This window comes from Falco punctatus, assembly GCF_963210335.1.
Source record: "Falco punctatus genome assembly, chromosome: 9".
In the NCBI taxonomy this organism is placed as follows: Eukaryota; Metazoa; Chordata; class Aves; order Falconiformes; family Falconidae; genus Falco; species Falco punctatus.
This window is the reverse complement of record NC_137589.1, coordinates 21,133,867-21,152,531: the sequence shown is the minus strand read 5'-3', so window position 1 is coordinate 21,152,531 and position 18,665 is coordinate 21,133,867. Positions and strand designations below refer to the sequence as shown.

Here is an 18,665-nt window from a genome sequence, read left to right as displayed (position 1 = left end):
TTCAGTCATAGAATTGCCACTAAAGGTCAGAAAGGTGATCTTAAAATGTCACGTTGTCTAGGTCCCTTACTGAAGGTGGACTCCTGCCTTCTCTAACGAGCCCACTCCTGCAGGTCACTGTCCCCATTAATTAGAGTTTCCCTAATGTCAGGCTCTCCTGTCACAACTTCAATCCAACACTTCCTATCCAGTGGGCAGCAAACCAGCAGAATAATTTGTTACCCTTCCTCTGCAGCACTGCTTCACTTATGGTCTGATTTCTATCAGTATTTGCTTTTTGGGAAGAGGGGAAATGCCTAGCCAGAGAATATCCATCTCTTCATCAGTAAAAGAGCAATATCCTTAAATATAGATCTTGGGTAGATAATGTTCTAATTCATATTTAAGAACTGGTATCCAGTACAGACAAAATTATTTTGGTATTGATTAAACCTGTTTTGTCTATGTAATTGATAAATGTTAAACTTTGTATAGTTTGTAAATGAAGGCTTGCAGAACTTTAGGTTGTTTCATTTTCTAATCCAAATTTTAACTAATTATGTTCTTAATCTCTCTAGCTCTGCTTCACTGCTGCAATTATTTACAATGAAGCTGATGCCACTTGAGAGATGGTCAGCTTTTCAATCAAAGTGAAGTAATTGCTAGTTACAAACAATTGCCCAAGCAAGTGAATTACATGTCAGATTTAGGAAGCCCAGTCAACAGCACTGGTGTTTTCCTATATTCTCCAGTCAAGGTTTATTAACCTGTGATTTTCAGCTATGAAGGCTAGCTTGTGCAGTGAATTTTCCTAAAGTGTAATCTAGAAATATCACATGAAGCCATTAAAAGCAATCTGTTTTGCTCTCTCACCTTGGGCTCACTTTGTACCAAAAGCACTTTCTGTTTTGTTTCAGACAGCTGTGCCCTGAAATTCTAACCCTTACCTGTTCCTATAAATTAATCTTTCACATGCCTGTATCTAATATATGAGCAATGTAAAAGATTTACAGTTTTGTTAGAAGCTGTTACAAACATAGTGGCTGAGGTATTATGCTCTGGAAACAAACAAACAAACAAGCTCAAATGGGAAGACTTGTATGAGAGACAAAAGAAAGAAAAGCAACGAAAAAGGTAAACCAAAGGGAATCAATCATATATTGAAGATCTATTCAACCAAATACGGCAGCACTCCAGCAACACATAGTAGAAAGCAGAACTTTAAATATATGAGTCGCCAAACAGAAGTCAAGAGCTTAAGTGATTTGCTGGACAGGAAATTATTTCATTTAAAAACATATTTGTTCCATAAGGCCTTGCTGTGACATATTCTAGATCATGAGTCCGTAGAAGTCAACATTGATTTTTCTGTCAATGAAAACCAAGTGAGAAAATATGCAGTGAAATGAGAGAGATCATCCAAATGACTCATGAGTTATGCAGTGATTTCAGTTATTTATAAACCATTTCACTGTTTTTTTCTGCAATGACTTTTTTCCAAGTCCTTACTGCAGGCCACCCAACTGGTATGAACATCATGAAAAATAATTTCAGTCTAAATCACTGCTAAACTGGCAGAAATCACGCCTGAAACCAGATAGCATCATCATTTCATCAACAAACTTCCTTCCATACTTTAATGATATCCTTTAATTTTCTACCTTGCTTCCATAAAGCATATACTTCTCATTCCTCTATGCTGAGCATAGCCGATGATGGGCTGACAGTGTTCACCCTCTGAAAACTCCATTAAAAAAGCATTATGATTGTGACACAGAACAATAAAAGCAATGGAGAGCTCAGTTCCTGGAGAAATGTACCATACATCCTCTCAGACTTACCCAGCACAACAGATAATGCAGATGGGGTGCTTAATTATGCTGAGGTGTTGAAAAATGTAAGTATACAATGACAGATTGAGAAGCCCAGAGGTTAAAATAGGGATTATTCATCTATTTTTTACTATTATATGTCAGGCACATGAATAGTGCTAGATAATCTGAAAAATATAAACCTTGTCTTTTGCAATTAAATTACATGTATAAGGAAACAATGCTTAACCCTATTATTTAACTGAGGAATATGGTTTTTGGTTCTTGTTTTCACTTTCCTCTTCACTTCCCTGCCTACCCCTTATTCATTTCCCTAACAAGAGTATATATACAACAAAGTATGCAACTGCCAGCATAGGCTTTGCTGAAGTTGAGAGGAACTTTAATGGACACTTACTCTTCAGATGCTGGCTGACCTGTTTGAAAAACTGCATCACTCCTGAAAATGCAAACACCACAACCAATAGCAACCAACATTTTTTCATCAAAATTCTGCCTTCCTGTGGCCTGCTTGCTGAGACAAGCAGCTTGTGACTGTGTTTACAGCCAGCTTTTGAGAACAGTTAATCAGAAATTTGAGCTCTAATGGTCACAGTCTGAATTTCTCCCCCATTTATCATAACAGTTAGAAAAGTTGTACAAATACATATTGTAAATAAATCCTGCAATTAAGATAGTCCTCCCTTTGGTCTTTAAGATGGTTTTAATCTACTTTCTAATCTTGGGAAACTGCTAAAAACATCAGAAAAGGATTGTCCAGGCTAGCAATTTGCCTCTGTTCCTGCAAGGATTGTTCAATTCCAAATGAAACAAATGAGTCAAAGCTGATTTACAGAAACAGCAATAGATGGGGCTCAAAAGCATCACTGAAACTCATTGCCACTGCCCGCAGTGGGCTTGCAGCAGGCCATTAGAAAAACTCAGCTCTGCAAACAGTGAAAGAAAGGTCCCTATGTCTCAACACAGAGCTCAGAAGAAAGAGCCACAAACCCACACAGTGCTACTAAACCGAGCAGCCTCACCATATCAAGGTCCTACTTAAATAGTCTTGACCTATCACTGCTTTTCATGTGGACAAAACAAAGACTGAGGCTGACATTTTCTAACTGCCAACATTTAGTCCTAATAAATGCGTTAAAAATACGGTCTAACTATACAAAATAATAAACTAGTTTTTTTTTTTAAATATACACTATGTGGACTGATTTGTACTTGTCACATTAAGTATGTTAATTACAGACCCATGGTTTTACAAGAGAAAAATTACACCACCTCTCACATTTCATCTGTGAGATTTCAAAGTGTTCTAAGGAAGTCTGCTGGTAAGTGGGCATGTCAGTTTTGCCAAGGCAAATGCAGATGCAGAGCCAGCCAGAGACTGTGCTGGTGTCATGGCTTGGCACAGGACTGCTGCACAGTGCTCAGCCTGACGTGCTGTCCCAGCAAACAGGCACTGCTGTTAGACCTGAGCCTATACACACCCAGGAGGTGCATGTCCATGTCCCAGCCCAGGGCACCTGTGGGGGCTCACACCAGCCCATGGCACTTCCCCACCCCACACACAGCACCAAGTTGAGGACTTCCAGGGCTACTTTAAGGCTTCACAGCAGACCAGTAAGTCAGGTCATTCAGAGAACACTAAGAGGAAAGCAACAAGAAAAATCAGTGAGCTACAGAGAATGAGCTAGAACAAAAACCTGAAGATTTAGGATTTTTTTAAAATTATAAATTATGTGAACCTTCCATGATAATAGTTTTCAATTATGGAAAAGGTTGCTGTCAAGGGAAAGGGACAAAACTATTCTTCAACGGATAGGACAAGAAGGGTTAAACAGCAGCAAGGGAAATTTAGTTTAGACATTAGGGAAATCTTTTTAGCTGTCAAGATAGCTCAGCACTGAAATCAACTGCCAAGGGAGGGTGGAATCTCAATCACAGGAGGGTTTTAAGAACAGGCTAGCTAATTAACTGTCAGGCATCATTTAGCTATAATTGCTCCTACTGGGGCAGGAGGCTGAACTACCTGACCTCCTGAGGCTCCATACAGCTATACCTGCATTGATCACAGGATCTCCAGAGTATCAGAATAATCTATGTCCCTCATAAATTACAAAAAGATATAATGTCTAAAAAAAACCCCAAACAAGCCTAGAAGTTAATTACAGATGCTTAAGGCATCTAGTGCTATGTTGCTGCTATCTTAATAATTATAGAATTAAATCAAAAATATTACCTCAGTAATAATAATATACTATCAACATTTTAATCTTGCACAACTATGGATTTTTGAGCATTACATTTTAAAGTCTGGCACAGACTTATGTTTATATTCCATACAATTACAGTATTGAAACTTTTCATTCACATCATATGGTGATCACATTTTTGCAGAAACTCTATAGGACCTGTGTGTTGCACATGCATGTTATCCATGTATGTATATATAACGGCATGAAAGTGCAGAGGTGAAAAAAGATGATCGAAGACAGCTCTTTGCAACATCCCATTCTGCTAATCATACATAAAAACCATCTAGCAATAACTATATAATATATAGCAATAAAACAATAATCAGAGGTAAGTCCTGACCTAACCATTCCTGAAGAGTTTCAGCTTTGTTTCCAAGTGGCAGATTGAAAGAAATAATCTTGCAGGATACTTCTTCCACTATTGCACTGTTCTACAGAAATGAAAAATTCTAATTCACACAACTGAGACTAATTTTACATGACCCCTTTCTCTACTCCATCTACATCCAACAATTAGCATCATTGTCATGCTGCTACATTTCACTGTTCTTTCTTACAGAAAACTGTTCAAACTTTTATTTCTTCATTCCTCATAGATAAATGGTTAAGAGGTTAAAAGAAATTAGCTCCTTTACTTTAGGAAATCCCATTCCCTTTGTTAATTGGAACTGCAAATGAAAATCAATTTAATAAAACTAGTTTTAAAAAACAGATTAAATTGAAACATGCAAAAGAATTGATCTTTCTATGAGAATCTGGAAAATATTTCTAAGAATTCTGCACAGAATTCTGTAGTTAATGACCAGAGGGGGCTGTGTAAGTTTGACACAAATCAGTTTATCATTATATCTTTATCACTTTATAATTATAAAACATTCAATATAAGTAATTAAGTTGCATGAAAATCAGTTATACAGCTGGAAATAACAGAGTGAATAGGAACATTATGCCAAGACTCAGGCCATAGTGCAGCACTTGCAGTATTTTCACCAAAAATTGAAAAGTCCTTTGGTCTGGTCTAGAAAACTATTCCCACTACTGAACGAAAACTCACTCAATTGAGAAATTATGGACCCAGCCCCTGGGGAGGACTGAGGCGCTTTGCTAAAAACCCAGATTACCATGTATTACAGATTCAGTCAAACATCTTCAATATTTCCTACAAAACAACCATTCTTTGCACTCCTTACGGATTACTAGTGTGTGCTATGTCCCCCATTTATCTCCATCACCACACATCATGGCCATCAGGGAAAGAGAGACAAACGGTAGTACAGAGCAAATCAAACATTATTTATGGGAAGGTTAATAACTTTGTATAAAACATAGAGTTTCTTTGAGTGTACCCATATAATTATGTTATTCTATGTATCTGTGTTGAAGGAATTCATCACCAGCAGCACTTCAGACAATGGTAGGCAATGCTGCTGTACTCAAATACAGAAATGTTAAGGAGTGATGTCATACACAAGCGTAGACAAGCAATAGTTAGATCTTAGGAAGCCTGAATCGTGGCAGACACACACAAATCACAGCATTTACACAAACGGTACTTTGTGAGCTGCTAGACTCCATGCTAGCAGGTACAAATATGCAGATTTTTCCCCCTTATGACAGCCAGGATTTTTGAGTGTCTCCCCAGGAGAATCTGTACTTGCAAGTTTTAAGCTTCACCTTGTGATGAGTCTCACACCCAGTCAGGGTGGCAATCTCAAAACACTACCACAATCCAGTAGCACCCAGGAAAGTGGAGCAGAAGAAAGTCAGGTCCCCACTTATAAGTCTCTATTTAGTCTGCCTATATAGCGGGGAGAGCTAGACCTCTCGTGGAGGTTATGCAGAGATCCAGGGCAGGTCTTCACTAGGCTTTTAATTGCTTTTCTGAAATCATCTTCTGGAAGCACCTCTTCCCATATATTATACAGGTTCTACAGACAATGCAGATCCATAACTTAGGGTAAACAAAGTTATGCAGCAAGAATGCCTTTCTACGCAGAGATTCTCCAAGTGCATAAACACATTATCCAGATTTCACATGACTGAGATTATAAGCTACTTCTTAGCAGTTACTTTTTCATTTCTCACATTATATCCCATGTTGGGTACTAACAGTTCATATTTGTGTTTATAGCTTCCATTTAGTCCTTTAATATTATAGTCATAGTGCTGATTCCAAAATGTTTTGGGGTTTGGTTTTTTTTGACTAGTTTTTAATTGGAAAATACTGGTTATAGAATAAATTAGTCATTTGAGTCAAGTAAATCTTTTCTATTCTGCTATTTAAAATAAAACAAAGCACAGAGTAATACATCAACACATACACACTGTAAAATATTTGAACTAGGTACAGAAAGTTGTAGAAAAATTACTAATCAAAGTTATAGTCAAGCTTGGGAATTCAGTAAAGTAATAGGGGAAAGCTGGAATAAAATTTAGCTGAATCCCAAATCACTGTAATCTTTACTACTTGCATTGTGAACCACAGGCTGGCTTTTTCTTGTGTTCTTTTTTCAATTTGAGACTCTGAGTACCAAAAAAGAATATTTGACAAGCTGTTGGTGCTATTTTCCTTTTTATTGTACCACTCAGTTCTGTATTTTTAATTTTTTAAATCTACAAAATTTTTTTCTTGCATTACAGCAGCAATTTTTTTGAAGGCTACTGATCCCTCAGAGAATACCAAACATGAAACAGGCTGCAGTGCAACATTTGTTAGTGAAATCCCCATAGACTTTTATTTATCTGAGAAAGATTTTTGGTATTTCAAAGAACAATAGATGAAGACATCTTTAATGTGGACTCCTTATGCTGTAAACAAGACTATTTTTATTTCAGAGCAAATATTTGTTTTATGAATTACATAAAGTACCTTCAAAAGTTGCTTTTCTTTCCTAGGCTGTTTTCAAAAAACTTGTAATGAGTTATTAATTTCCAGCATTTCACTTAAAAGTGAACAGTGGCATCAATTAGGTACATCGTTAGTACCTTGCACGTCCACATTTAGAAGTACAGTAATGTCCCATTAATATATAACCATTTCACAACTTCCACAGTATTACAAAAAAGGAAGGTACAAAACCATTTGTTTGGAGTTGCAGGTTTCAAAGAACACAAGCGAAACATTTCATGTTGTACACCACTACTACATAATGGACATGTTAACAGGAACATGAGCATGTACTACTTTATTAATGAAGGAAAAAATAACTGGCCAGTTGTTAAACCTAAGAGCATCTATTAGCTTGCTATTGTGTGCTTCTATAGGAAACACAGCAGTACTACTGCTGTACAGTACTAACACAAAATATTTTATCTAAGGCTATGCTATATTACCTCTGTGGGTCCTGGCCATGAGAAATGTCTGTCTGCTTAAGGGTGAGACACCATAAAAACTCATTCTCTTACTCTGTTTTTCACATTTCAGGTGTATTTATCTAAGTGCTACAATAGCAAGTCACTAGAAAAAAGAGAATTCCAAACACGAGAAATACCATTCATTATGATTCTTTAGTGACCATAAGGATGGATAGAATGAGCTGGATTGAGTAAGAATCACTGACTTCATTGAGACACTGTATATAACAATACAATCTGTCTGGACTTTTATTTTCTTAGCTCTCTTAAACGTAGCTAGGTTAAACATAACAGAGGGGAAAAAAATCACCCTGCAAAAGGCCATTATGACAGCTTCCCTTAGCCAGGAACTACCAGAAGTACTTACAGGAAATTCTGTTCATACAACACAGCACGTGCAGTCTTATACTACATCACACTCGGTCAAAATCACTGGGTAACTTCTAAAAATTGGTAAACGCAGTCTTTTAGTTCACCAGTTACACACAACATATTTGGTGGTCGATGAAAGCTATCTAGACTAATAGAATAGTATGCCTGTAAGTGCTGTAGTTTATGACCTTTTAAGCGATTGTAACAATTTTATGTCACTCTATTTGCTTTTCTGAAAAGAAACACTAATAAATTTATTAAAATTAAATTTCTTTTACATAAGTATATTTGAGAAAAACAAACAGAAATTATTTCTGACTCATTTTTAATGAGTGCTTTCCAGAATACAAGGTCTTACATAAATGAACTCAACTCTGAGGGTTAAATAAAAAACACTAATGTAGATTCAGCAAAGTTTGAGCATCCTGAACTCACCCCTGTCTCTTTATAAACCTAGAACTGAAAGTATTTCTGGCAATAATTTTAAGAATTAGCACGAGATATATAGCACTATAATAAATTGCCAAATTGCTGAACTGAAACCTATGAGTTTCATGGTCCTAAAATGGAGCATGAAAAGTCTCTTGTGCCATCATCCTTGTTTGACTGAAGTCTATCTTTTTTTAATTCAAAAAGTCTCTTGCTAAAAAGAGATATTAGTTTATCTGTTTTCATCTTTAATTGACATTTATTGAAAGTACTCAGGCTATGCTTCCCATCATCAATCTATGGCCCTATATCTTCTGCAGGAATCCAACTGTCCTGCTGAGCATTCCTCCGTAAACTAGGCCTTGGGCAAGTGCACAATGATGCCTCTTATCAAATTCATACCCCCTCTACCTGACATACGCTTATTTAGCTCATACCTTCAGAATGGTGTTTTTGGTCATTCTCTGCATTCCAGATTACCGAGCAGATCTTTAGCTCCTCCTGCATTTGTAACGTTTTGAAGTTTTGTCGTGTAGTTAGTGTCTAAGTACTAGTATGATTACATGTGTTCTCTAATCTCCATTTAGCTCTACAAATATTTATTTCCCCATTATTGCTCTGCCACCAAGGCTATGCACAGCTTATTAGTGTTTCCTTTAAGAGAAAACATGAAGCTCACTGTCTAGTTTGTTAATCCAGATTAAGTACCTAACACACACTGAAGAGCAATACTTCACCAGTGGCTAAAGTAACTCTACCTGAGGGAAGACGACTGCAGGATGGGGCTGCAGTACATTCACTGCCTCTGCCCCAGCCTATCTGCCTGAAGTCAAAGGCTGAGGACTTAAAATTAAAATGAAATTAGCATTTTATGAAGCTCTTAGTGAAGAAAACTGTAATATTAATAAAAATAATAAACATGTCAACACACTGAACTTTGACATGACGAAACAGTCTTTGACCTAACTGCTTCTTAATAGTTGATAGACCAGGAGTTGCTGTAGTTGCAGGATGTTTATTTAAAACAAAGAACACAGGTTAATTATATGAAATCAGTGAAGTTGGAAAAGAATTTGGTGAAGTATGTTATAAAGCTAGAAATTAAGATAAATTTCTGTTAGCTTCTGTTATAGAATCAAAACCAAGAAAGAGTTTTGATTCCATAAATCTGGTTTACGAAGTCCCTGCCTTCCCCACTCATTCCAGCTCTTAATCTGCAGTTCAGTGCACTTGAACTGTGCTGAGATAATTTATTACAGGCCTGTGCTACAAATCAGATAAAGAATAACTAAATTCATGAGAGCAGATGCCATTTTCTGCACAGCCTGGTAGATGGATGTCTAAACTAAGTATATTTAAAGGTAGCTATCAGAGCTGGTCAACACAAACTGTTGCATCTCCAATTGTATAACACTGTGAATCAGCCACACAATATGGAAAGAAACTATATATATCAGACAAGTCAGGAACATCTCTGGGCCCCAAACTATGAACCATACTGGTGAGATGTGTAAAGGGAACAATACATGGATGGGTAGTAGGGTCTTACATTGCTATAAGCGGAGAATATAGCTGAGACAAAAAGCAATCTGCAGATTATAAAGCCACATTATCAACTTTAGAACATCTTAACTGCATAATGGCTTTTCCATACAAGGAACAACCCAGAAAAATTTATAAATTAATATTTACTTGATTTATATAGATAACATTAAGGTTATATATTAGTACAGTTCAAGATAAACTGAATGGTTATGACTGCAAATGGTTGTAAGATCCACTTAAAACAATTTAACAGACATTTAGTCCAGAAAGGTTTGCAGAATGTGCCTCTAACCTACCTACAATGGGTAAAAAAATGCTCTCAAAATCCCCGTTGGGAGACCAGGAAAGATCACAGGCCTTGTCAGGTCCCAAGGCCCTGACATAACAAGAGTTTTACAGATGAATTTTCCAGATGCTCCTAGGAAGCAGACCATTCCCCAGACTACAGAGCAAGGGAAAACACCAAGTTGTTCTCGCCAAAGATGATGTGAAAGAAACATAGCAGCAAGTGCAAAAAGTCAGTTACTTTGTGGAGACCTATGGGGAATTTTGTACCAGCAAGGCTACTACACATTGGAATAAAACCAGAAAAGCCTCAAAGTTACTGTTGACTACTCTCTTCAGCTGTGGAAATTTACTAATTGCACTCCATTTTCTATGAAACAGCAATCTACATCCTCCCAGTTATCAAACTCACAACAAAAAGATTTTAAAATGGTATGAGTTTTTTAACATTGCTTTTTTATATTTGATCAAGCACAGGAAAATCACATTAATTTCTAAACATTTTGTGGGATATTTTCTTTACCTTTGGCAAATGAGCTCTTCTTTTCCTTCTTCCTCTAATGTCACATCTGCCTCCCACTTCTGCTTTGCCTGTATCACCCACTCTCACTGTAACTGAAGAAATAATTTTATTACTGTCACTAACTGATTGCCACACATATTTACATTCAGATTTAATTCCTTAGCCATATTATGACAAGTTTGAGCCTCCAGTTTTAGACCGAGAACATCTGAAATCTTTAGTCTAGCCCATAATCCATCACATCTTTTGATTCCTGACCTGCAGGGTACTGTAGCAAAGGAACACAGTGCTATTGATGTTTATTTCATAATTCTTCAAACTGCTCTCTCTCTGAATTAACGTTCTTCATGTGACATAATTCTCTCCAACCACTTTAGATTTCACTGTGCACAACCAAGATGAAAACCCACATTCAAGCACTTTCTTTAAACATGGATGTACTCTTATCGCTCAAATCTATGGTTATTTCACAGCATTAGATACCAAACCATTTACACTCACTTCATAAACATCAGCAGTCAATCGTGTTTGAAAGCACTGATAAAACACATTAATGATAGCCATTCTGCTTCTGGAAAGCTGTGAGTTGTTTTTCTTTTCCAAACAGCAGACATTCTTCAAGCTGGATGTGCAGCACAAGCACTACCCCATGGTGGTGAGTTGACCTTGGCCGTCTGGACAGCTGTCAACAGGAGAGGGGGACAAAATTAGCTCATGGGTTGAGATAAAGACATGGAGATCACTTACTGATCGCTTACTGATCACTATCATAGGCAAAATTGCCTCGACTTGTTGAAAATTAATTTATTTCCAAGTGACACAGAGTTTGACGGTGAGAAACAAAACAACTCCACTGCCCACCCGCCCTTACCTTTCCCAGGCTCCACTTTACTCCTCCATTCCCAAGTCCTCTCCTCACACGAGCGAGCAGCGCAGGTGGGGAATGGGGGGTATGGTCAGCCCACAACAGCCCCACTCTCCCTCTCTTTTCTCCTCACGCCTCTCCCCACAGGGGACTCTCTGCTTGGGCACCTGGAGTGCCAACTCCTCCTCCTCCCGCCTCGGTGCTTGCAGCGCTGTTCCTCACACATTTTTCCCTCATCCTCCTCCTGTTTGCCCCTTTCTTAAACCCATTGAGGCTGAGGGGCCTGGCTGCTGTGCCCGGCTGCAGGGCGGCTGGAACCGGCTGTGCCCGCCCCAGGCAGCCCCAGCTCCCCCCACAGCCTCAGCTGCCAGCCCCTGGAACCCACACCCCACAGAACAGCGTTATTTCACACGGTATTTTCACAAGTTCTGTCTATATTACACAGCTCTAGGAAGCACTTAAAATATGAGATATAGAGGAAATTTAAATAGGAGGGCTCTGATGTAACAAAGTACTTGACAACTCCCGTAACTCCTGTACAGGGCTGAGATCCTGCCAGTGAATGCTGTAGACTGAAATGACAAATGAAAACACAGCGCTATTTATCTCAGCTAATGTACTAATAGTACTAAAGCACAATCCACAATTCATTTGTGAAAGGCTGCAGGTATGCTGCTGGGGAAAGCTACAGTCCTGCTGAATGCCTTTATCATGGTAAATGCCATTACCAGGAGTATTTAGATAAAGGCCAGACTGTATTTGAAAAAAGCGTAGTAATCACGCCCCATAGGTACATTTTAAGAGCTTTTTACTTTTAACTAAAACTCTTTGTCAACAAAGGAAAACCAGCTTTTGGGGTTTTGTATAGCTTGATGTATTTCCTCATTATTTCAGGGCTAACTCTAAGCTTAAGAGCTAACGTCTATGTTTGCCTTAAAAACCATGATTTGAGACTTGTTATTTTCAGTCACTAGTGATTTTATTGTTACTTATTGGATTAGCATTATAATCTGTTCCAGGTAATTGCTATGTAGTCACAGGATCAATTGTAAAGCCACCGGGTGACTATCTGAGGGTAGCACTGGCGGTGGGGGCCCTTTCAAAGACCTGCACACAGGACCTTCCAGCTCTGTGCAACGATGCCAGTGAAGGCACTCTGCCTTGGTAACACAGAAATCCCAAGGGCAAACTGAAAGCCCAATGAAGTATGGAAAATCAGTGTCCTAGGCTTAGCTGGTGACAGATGCTTCTGTTCCAGGTTAACTTGCTCTTCTGCCCATCTGCAGTTGGGGCACCTTCTCTTCATGCACGAAAGAGCACCAGGCAAACAGCCTTGGCAGGGTTAGGGAAAGACATGGTCATAAATTTTGCAGGTATTTTCCCCTCCTGTTCACCCAAATATGTACATACTTTAAGACCATTATAGATTTTAACCTGTCATGAACTGTCAGTGATTATAACAGTTACTGATTTCTTTCTTATATCAGATCAAATTTAATCCCCAGATTTACCACTGCTGATAACAGCAAATGTGTACAGGTCTCAATTCAATCAACGAAAGCACTTGCTTAACTCCAAACACATTAGATCTGAAGCGAAGCACTCGTGTACTTTGCAAGATCAGCTGTTGTCCATGTTCTGAAGCAGTTTTTTAAGTAGTCACTGCATACACCTGTGTGACTGCACACAAGTTAAAGAAGTTAAATCCCTATTTGAACTTGACTCACTGCAGGCAGGAGTGGATCTTTTCTTGAAGCGCCTTTTTCTACAATTCTGGTATTTTATTTGCATGTATTATGTATAACCAAGTTAACCAAATACCAGGTTGTGAAATGAAAATTCTATCTTCATTTGAATTGGTTTTCATCTATCCTAAATTCAGTGACATCAGTAGGCCATGCTATTTAACAATGTACTTTAAGAAAAAAAGCTTCTCTTTACTTGAATAATTTTTTCCCCCTAAACTGTGTTACCAATGTTATATTGTATGCAATAATTAAACAATTAACTGTTCTAAGACAATCTTCTGCTTAAATGACCATGCATTATATATATCAGTGTTCTGTGTTTTCCTCAGAGGTGAAAAAATAAGTGTAGAGGAAAAAACATCTTAAAAAGATAAAGACAACATAATTAGTACCATCTGTATGGATCTTGTAGTCTCAAAAAGTATTTTACTGAAAAAAATAGTAATGAAATGTTATTCTAGGAATTATTTTTTTTTAAAGACTGATTTCAACTGGGCAATGTTACCAGCTTTTATGCACGAGTGTTGCTCCACAGACACCAATGGAAACATACTTGCTCTATTCCTAAAATGAAAGAAAAAAAACCCTGCAAGAACCTACAAGAGTTTTTATTTGAAGTGAATGGCAATTCTTCTATTAACTTCAGAGAATGCTTTCAAAAGTTAAATAAAATTTAAAGGGGTTATAATACACATTTCAGAGTTTACTAAGAAATTTTCATAATCAGTGATATAAACAGCTTATATTCAGTTTACTATTTTGTTAACTTAGTTTAAGTAAAATTGGGGGGTTTGGTCAATTCTGGAAAAGTCTCATACATTTTCTAAACTGATTCTTCCACATGAATTTTAGAAATACAAAAAGTCATTTGGATTTAAAACTCACTGGAAAAATAATAAGTTTAATTTTAATCACCTTTAAATAGAATTAACTTCATTCAAAGGCCTCCGATAGATAGTGTCATGGAAAATTTCATTTCATATTCTATGACGTGGTACATGTCAAATTAGTTGTAGTCTAGCTAGCACTTTTCTTTCATCCATTTCACACTAAACAATAATTCCAAAGTTATTACATTCCTATCTTTTGTAAACAGAAAGAGAAATCAAGAGTTCTTTGTCCTAACATAAAAACCCCAAACCCAACACAATCACTCACACAAAAACAAGCAATGCGCCATGAGCTCCCAAAATATCATAAGTTTCAAGTAATAACTTCTTTAAATGTTATTTTCAATAGTTATTCTATATATTTTTCATATTCAGTATACAACCATTTCTTAACCTCTCTGCCTACTATACTACTTTCCATTCTGTATCAGCATGCTTACATTATAATTACAAATTATCCTGCCACATCATTAACACCAGATGTTCCAGTTCAGCAAAATTACCCTGTCTTCAGTCTTACCTTTTCATCAGCAAACAAAGTCAGCTCAACCTTCTGTGGTAACCAAAACCCTTTCAATTACCTACCAACCCATAATGCAATTCACTTGTATCAAGTAATACTAAGTCTAAATTTTCCCTTCTGCAAATCTAAATCTCCTCCACAGGGTCACTAAGTTGGTATGTACTCAGTGCAACATATGTAACATGCAGCAGCTTTACAGTTTGTTTTGTTTTCAGTACCCTTATCCCTATATTAAATGAAAGGCCCATGTTTTTTGCTACAGTAGATAATACAATACTGTTTGTGACATTAAAATCTGCTGGATTATAAATCTATTTTCTCTGTCTGGATGTGGGGGTGAAGGGCAGGATAATTTTGCCGCTTCAAGCACCATGAAGCGCTTTATGTCATCAAGCAACAGGTCTTGGCTAGGAATAAAAATGTCTATTTTTGAACATGGTCAGCATCATTGTTTTACTGCCAAATTTATGGATTACATTCTTCTTTCAATTTGTTATTGTGGAATGCTGCTATTTTTCAGCCTCCACAAGCAAATGGAGGTGATGCCATTGAAAAGGCACATCAGCTATTACTGAGTGCAGCAAGAAAGACAAAATGTCTCTAGGTCTATTTTTTTTTAAGTATATGTTTGTAAAACCACAGTTACTCAGGACAAATTTTTTAAAGATGGGAACTCTTAATTGTTGAAGTCCTTTAAAAAAATCTCTTCCTAAAGATAATAATAAAGCATGTTTTAAAACTTTGGCACAAAAACATTTCTTAACCACCGAAGGCATAGAAAACTATAAGAATTAAGGTTATCTGGGTTACATACTTCTAAGCCTTGGTTTTACTGGCGTACACATTTGTGTGCTACAAGAAGAAGAGCTGAGGAAGGAGCCCGAGGGCCCTGGAGGTGCTGGGCAACAAAGGGGGAAAGAGTCACAGCGTCCCTGCAGAACAACCAGACAGAAGGTGTTTAGGATACTCAAAGGACATAGCAGGATTCTCCATTAAAAAAAAAGCTCTCCAAAAATTAGGGACCTGGAACTGAGCAGGATTTCTCCCGGACTCATTATACTGTCTTACTGCAAGATCCCGTCACACATAATTGCATCTAAAGACTGAGCTACTTCACTCATCATAATTATTCTTTTTGTTCTTCCCTTTTTGGTGAGAAAGCTGTGCTGGGATCCCAGTGCTTTAAGGTACAGAAATGGTCACAAAGATTACTCTGACATCCAGCCTTAACGTAGACAACACCAGCCTGAAACCTTTTCTACTTTCACCCATGCTAGCTTTCAGTTGAAAAGGCTCTTTTCTCACCCTGCACTCACCTTATAACTTCTCTCTTACTCTTTTCTCACCCTACCACTTCTTAAGCTAATGACGTCTAACTGCATATTATCACATCTTTGGTCAGGACAGGGCTCCCATGATTAATTTCCATTTTTTAGTTTTGTATCTCATTAGTGACTCTCAGTCATCATCCAATAGGACCCATTCATTTGAATTCTGCTCCTCCTTCTCCAACACTTGTAAATTCCAACTGAAATTATTTTTATTCCCTAAATTAACGACCTTGAATTTCATACTACTGAACTACTTCCTATTTCAATTATTCCATTCATTCCATTTTACTTTTTCTCTCATAAAAGGTTAGCACCACAGTGTTCCTCCCCATTGCAGTCATTCCTGAAGCTATGACACAAGCTTGGTTAACCAGAAGTTAAATTTGTGCTGAACTCTGTCTCAGTTTCTGTTTATCTTCGAGTTTTTAAGCCTACCTCCCCAACAGGGGCTTAGATTGTGATCTAGGTCACAATCAAATATAATTGCAAATTCCTGATGGATCAGAAATGGGTTTCTGTTTGCACTTAGAAATGGCAGAACAACATGAGAAATTTTAAACTCGAAGGGAGCTTTTTGAGGAATGGTATCAGCAATCAAAAATATATGTTCAAAGTTTAAAGTGCCACCACTGCCTTAATTATAACATTATTATGTTGATGCTACACGTGGTTAGGTAGTGTCACAAAGCTATGTTTCAAGTCTTGGAAGTAGCAATGCCAGACTTACACAGGGCGATTTTACACCTGAAGTGTACAGAGGTTTTACGACTTTTTCTTAGCATTCTGCACTTGAACAAAAATTAAAAGGTCATCTTTTCAACTTCTTTTGGAAAAGACTGATCACATGAGGACTTTTGGCACCCTGGAAGAAAATGGGAGCAACTTAATGTTGACAAGTTCATTTATCTTTTGATAAATTATATCAATGAAAATGTTAACAATAAAGGTGATTGCTCATTGAAAGAAAGCTCCACATTTTGTTTTTCAGCCAGGATGAATTTGGTTCATACCCAGTGACAGTAAAGAATTTAAATGCCAGCTGAGATGTCCAATTTTAGATGTGAAAAAGAGAGTTAGATCACTTGGGGATTTGAAAACAGCATTTCCTCCTTGGCCGTTTTGTTTGGAAAGAAAACAATGTACCCTTGCCAAGTTCATTGCAAAACCCAAGTTATACCACTTTTATGATTGATATCACTGACAGATTCAATTGTAATGCCAAACTATTTTGTGATTTGAATTGGTTATTTGAACTTGGTTAATTCTGATTTACTCTTCTACTGGATTTGCTCTGTAGTATGAAATATCATTATTCCAGGGTCATGTAAGAAGAATGACGTTACTTAAAACTTAAAATAAAAGCATTTTCTAAACAGTTAGCTAGATGTGTTATCAACAAGATTCATGACCATATCTCTAGCTGTTTATCACTGATTAAGAAAAAAAACCCCACAAACAATACATTAATATAATATGAATTCACAACCTACTTCCCAGGCTACAGTAACTGCTTTCTGTCTGTAGAATACATGTAAAGTATTTGTAAATATTTTTTTAAAAAATCTTTAGAATTATTAACAATCTTTAAAATACCCCTAAAAATATTTTAGTAGTAGTAGTAGTAGTAGTAGTAGTACTTCTTTCTCATTTCCAAAGCATATATGAGTTTGTTCACAACATGAAGGCCTGTCACAAAAAAACACAAATGCTAAGCAGGCTTGGAACTACTCAAAAAGAGCCTGTATTGCTGAAGGAAAAAAAAATATCCATTCCACTGGAAAATAAGACTTTCTGAAGAAACTGAAATATCGAGCTGTCTTGACTAGCAGAAAGGGAGATGGATGACTCTTCTTGAATTAGATGCAATTAGATGCTTCAAACTTCTGCTCAAAGGAGAATATAATCAATTTGGGAAGGAGGTGAGTCTAACACTGGGAATGCTTTGTAAATAGTAGATTGCCCTTTAGATTAGTAGATTAGATTTAGTTGACTAGATTATTAGAATAGTAGATTAAACTTTACTTGAGAATTTTAAAGGTATTATTACAGCTTAACCTTCAAAATGAGTAACAGCTTATTTCTGCAGTTACTCACTGAATTGGGTCGAGATACTCAGTTTAAGAAACACTCTACTCCATCCTTTAAGTCCTACTTTTTGTATTTATTTTTAGCTCAGTTTATTACTCACCTTATTTGTTCCTCTTCAGGAACAGATGTAGGTAAACATGAGCCCAGACCATCCTCTTCTGGTAAGAAGCTACAAATGGACTCTCTCCAGCAAGCACTTAGTTTAGCTTCTGACCTAACTCTGTTCATATATAACCTTCTAGAAGGAAGCATGGTACTCTAGCGAGCGTCTTTAAAGGTCATACCCTGGGAGAAGGGGCTCTAAACTATAATGGGATAATTAATTCTGACTCTCCAGGTGATGACTCCTGAAAGCTCAGAACCACTTCCACTCTCTGTAAATTAAATTAATTAAAATCTGGCACTAAGCCTTTTCAGCAAGGAAATTTGTATTCAGAAAACCAGCTACCAAAGGAGAATTTTCAACAATAAAGTTACAAGTAGCCCATCACACAGTGCAGCTATGTGTAACTTTGGTTTTGTTTTTCATCTAAGGTGTAACACTGGCCAGAATCTGATACACATCAATCACAGTACTCTTGTTACTCTTGCAATGGTTTTGTGGACAAATTTAGACTCTCCTGCAAGAATCCAATCTGAAAACTTCTATGCA

At 37.1% G+C, this 18,665-nt stretch overlaps 1 long non-coding RNA gene across 5 annotated transcripts in view; it reads right to left on the bottom strand.

Moving 5' to 3' along the window:
- The window catches only part of LOC308069474, a 462,044-nt gene that overhangs the window by 88,159 nt on the left and 355,220 nt on the right, over window positions 1–18,665 (bottom strand). For 4 of the 5 annotated variants that reach the window (XR_013930396.1, XR_013930397.1, XR_013930398.1 and 1 more), the window contains exon 4: window positions 10,569–11,250. This is a non-coding gene — a long non-coding RNA (uncharacterized lncRNA). The remainder of the gene's footprint in view (window positions 1–10,568; window positions 11,251–18,665) is intronic. The other variant, XR_013930400.1, reaches the window with a different exon arrangement.